At 48.5% G+C, this 4,255-nt stretch overlaps 1 protein-coding gene across 1 annotated transcript in view; it reads left to right on the forward strand.

The window, feature by feature from the left end:
* The window catches only part of XKR6 (XK related 6), a 433,654-nt gene that overhangs the window by 200,603 nt on the left and 228,796 nt on the right, over positions 1-4,255 (forward strand). The window lies entirely within an intron of this gene.

Genomic DNA, 4,255 nt, shown 5'->3' on the forward strand with positions numbered 1-4,255 from the left:
TCAGCTGAATTCCAAGGCCTCCCTGATAAGGCCCAGCTGGGTAACAATGCCTTTGGCTATGGAGGTTGCCAAATTGTGAGAAAGAACACAGAGCCCTGCAAGATAAGAAAGAAAAACTGAGGACAGAGTGTGATAGGTAGCAGCTCAAAGGTCTGAAAGGAGAAAACTCAACAACAGAGTGGCAAAAGATCCTAAAAGGGTAAAAGCTGGGCCCCATGAGCTCAAGAAGGCAGCTTAGTAGCATGATGATCCACCCAACTGTTGCCTGTGGGCAATAAATACAACGTTGGGTGTCTTTTTCAGTGGTCTGCATCATCTTGTGCCACACTAGTCCTTGCTATCTTTTATGTACAAGAAATGCTCCAGGAGAGGCTGTGGGTGCCCCATTCTTGCAGTGCCCAAAGGCATGGATGGGGCTTGGGGACAGCAGGGGCTGTGGGAGGTATCCCTACCCATGGCAGGGTTGGGGCTGGGTGGGCTTATAGCTCCCTGCTAACCCAAACCATTCTAGGATTCTGATTCTATGAGAGGCAGCAGGTTACAAACTATTAAGAAGCTTATGTGTGTTTTTAAAACCCAGATAGGATGAAAAAATACAAGTGTAAGAGCCTGCAAACAGGAAAAACCAGTCTTAAGTCGAGAAACTTACCAACAAAGGAATATTGGAAATACAAGCTAAGAGAGTGGGACACGTTCCCACAAGCTCTGCCTCCCTGAGCCCCGATGACAGGGAAGGGAGAATCATATCTGGGCTGGAGGCAACATTCTTGTTGGAAAAAAGGGCAGGGAGCTGAAGAAAGGATGAGAGGGCTTTGTGAAAGTCAGTGAAAGCTGATGGTAACTCAGGAAGGAGGATGGCAGGATGGAGGATGGCAATTCTCCCTAATTTATTTCATACTACCTTCTTCTTCCTTTCCTTTTCCATGCAGCTTCCACAAGTGCTCACAGAGTGGTTTACATTGGAGGGGTCCTTAAAGATCATCTTGTTCCAACCTCCCTGTTACAGACAGGGCTGCTCCCCACCAGCTCAGGCTGCCCAGTATCCCAGTCAGCCTGGCTTTCAGCACCTCCAGGGATGGGGCACCTCATCCTCTCTGGGCAGTGCTGCCAGGGCCTCACTTCCCTCCGAGTAAAGAATTTCTTCCTAACACCTAACCTAAATCTCCCCTCTTTTAGCTTAAAGCTATTCCCCCTCAAGATCACAGATTCAACCAGGGCATGTTTGCTGCAGCCCAGGCTGCCTCTGATTTTAAGGTCTTCAATAATCTTCTCCACATTAGTGGAGCACCAGGTCCAGCAGTTCTTCACCTCTGGTGGGTCTGTCCAGTACCTGAACCAGAAAGTTATTGTCAGTGGAGTCTCCTTCATTGCTTGCAGGCTGCTATGTTGTTTTTCCAGCAGATGTCCATGTGGTTGAACTCTCCCAACAGGATGAAAGCCTGCAAGCATGAAACCTCTTGCAGCTGAAGCAAGAAGACCTCATTAGCAGGTTTCCCTTGATCAGAGGAGCTGCCCTTCATTTCTCCAGTCCAAAAACCAAGACCCTTCACCTTTTTTATTTTTTAGCAGCACTGCTTGTGACTGGTTCTCAGTTGCACCTTCTTAACATTGTTGCCCCTTTTTGTTTTTGAAATCACTACCCATACCTCCTCCTTCCAGCCCCACAGCTTTGTATTTGCTGGCTAGGAGGACTGTAGGGACAAATGGGAGAGGCTCCAAGCAGAGACAAGCTTCCAGTCCCCCTCATCCTGTACATTTGCTGTCAAGTTGGAAGCCTTATCTATTTCCCCTTGCCAGGACTTAGTGCTGTTGGCCTGCCTGTGCCACTGCGTAATGCCAAGCATCACTCTGACTGCTGGGTACATCTCAGCCTTGGTGACTTCCTCTTGCATCCTGCTCAGCTGCTCATCTTGTTCACAGCTCCTTGCAGGAGCCTCAAGCTGGATCTCTGTGCCTAGGTGCCTCCTGGAGCCACAAGAGAGCTAGCTGTAGACATGCTGTCCTCTTGCTTTGCTGCTCTGGCAGCTCCACCTGGGCTCCACTTCTTGCTCCAGCCTCCAATTAGAGCCCAGAGGCTGCTTCTGCTCAAAGCTGTACAACAGCTGAGCATTCCACTCCCCAGCAGTGAATGAGAGGCAGATGAGAATAAAACATTTTCTCTGGACTACCCCCATAGAGCACACCTGCCTGGACACTGGCAACATCAACCCACACAAGATTCCACCTGTGGCAGTGGCAGGACCAGGGCTTTGATCTTCCAACCCTATGCCTTAAAAAGCAGTCATCCTTCCAACCTGCATAGGGATCCCATTGACAGAGGCTTAGATGACATCTTACCTACCCACAAGGAGTTTTCATCTTACAGATCTTTGTGACTTAATTGCTAAAAGCATCATCAGAAAGTTTACCACCACAGCTGGCAATCGAGGCTGCAAAGCTTTCTCCTTCTGGCTGGCTTACTTATCATCCACAGCAGTTTCTCCCAGTAAGTGTGCTGTGTGGCATCACAAGCAGCTGGGTTAACACGAGTGAGGAGGGGAAAAAAATGTAGAGAACAACATGTTAATGTAACATTACCAAACATCTTCCAGCTGTGGGCAACACAACATGAGCTGTATAAATAAAAGGGTCTTTTCTAGACCTACAGAAGAAAATCTTTTTCTCTAAAATACGTAGCATTGGAGTACAGCAATCAGACCCATGAATAGGCTGAGTGCCTTGTATCGTTCATCCTATTTTCATACCTACAGAGCATCTTTAAGACTGACACGACATGCATTTTAATACAGCACATCAGTCATTTTGTGGACACTTCATCCCTATGACAACCCATCATTCACAAAACAACAGCTCTCCTGTTGCACTGCAACAGTCAAACCTTCAGCAGTTACAGCAGTGCCTCACCATCCCAGTATGACCTACGATGCTTAAGGTTGTCTCAGAGGTACCAGCAATGCTCTTACAACAGATAACCAAATCATCATCATCTCCACCTCTGAAAGGTGAATGCCATAGTTGTGTCCTGACGTTCACACAGCAGCAGAAAGGGAGAAGCATCTCAGAGTCATGTCAGGGGATGACGGTGGTTCTTTCTCATTGTTTGCTTCCACTGCTTGGGGGACAACTGGCAGCTTGGAAGACAGCCCTGCAATGGCTCTAAACAAAAGCATTTGGCTTTTCATGGATGCTTATGGCCACAGTCTGCTGACTTATAACACCCTCAAGATCCATTCATGCCACAGCACGCACAAGACACGGGGATTTGGATGTTGCACAAACACCACTAACCATAGGTGCCCAGGATTTAACGAGGTGAACTCACACACAGTCCATTCACAGAGGTTAACAGATATTAGGAAATGTTTCACAGTGAGGTAGTGGCACTGCTGCCCAGAGAGCTGTGGGTGCCCCATCCCTGCAGCACCCAAGGCCATGGATGGGGCTGTGGGAGGCATCCTTGCCCACTGCAGGGCTGGGTGGGCTCTAAGGTCCCTTCCAAACCAAATGAGTTACAAGTCATCCTGTGAAGCTTTGGGACTGTACAAGCTGCAGGGCAACAGAGAGCTGATCTGCCGAAAAAACAGAATTCATAGAGCATTCTTCTACCTCTCAGTGATGGCCCAGGGACACAGCATGCTGACCCACCTCCTTTCCTGCCATGTAGAAATGATGCTACCTACTGTTTCTAAGTGAGGTGGGGAGAGCCCTAGTACTACTAATGAGCTTGCAAGGTTCTGCTTCAGTCCTGCCCACTCTCCCTTTAACATCTGCCTGCATCATAGAATGGCCTGGGTTGCAAAGGCCCACAGTGCTCATCCAGTTCCAACCCCCTGCTGTGTGCAGGTCACCAACCAGCAGCCCAGGCTGCCCAGAGCCACATCCAGCCTGGCCTTGAATGCCTGCAGGGATGGGGCATCCACAGCCTCCTTGGGCAACCTGTTCCCTTAAGGAATCTAATACAAGCATAGAACTGTAATTAATTTCTTTCCCACACCACGTGCAGAGCTGGTGACAAAGGACCAAAACCATGGAAGCAGAGCTCTGCAATCCACACACAGAATCAAAGTCTCAACCTTTTCATGTAGCCCTGCAGCACAACTCCCCTCTTTATCACCTCTGTAGGAGAAAATACACATCAGCCAGGAAAAATAAGCTTTAGACAAGTGTTTGCATCCAACTCACACAGACAATGAGAAGTGAAGGCAGTGCTACAAGGTTCTCCAGCACTGTAATTAAAGAATCCCAGTCTTCAAGG

This window comes from Tympanuchus pallidicinctus, unplaced genomic scaffold, assembly GCF_026119805.1.
Source record: "Tympanuchus pallidicinctus isolate F22 unplaced genomic scaffold, pur_lepc_1.0 scaffold1, whole genome shotgun sequence".
Classification (NCBI taxonomy): Eukaryota; Metazoa; Chordata; class Aves; order Galliformes; family Phasianidae; genus Tympanuchus; species Tympanuchus pallidicinctus.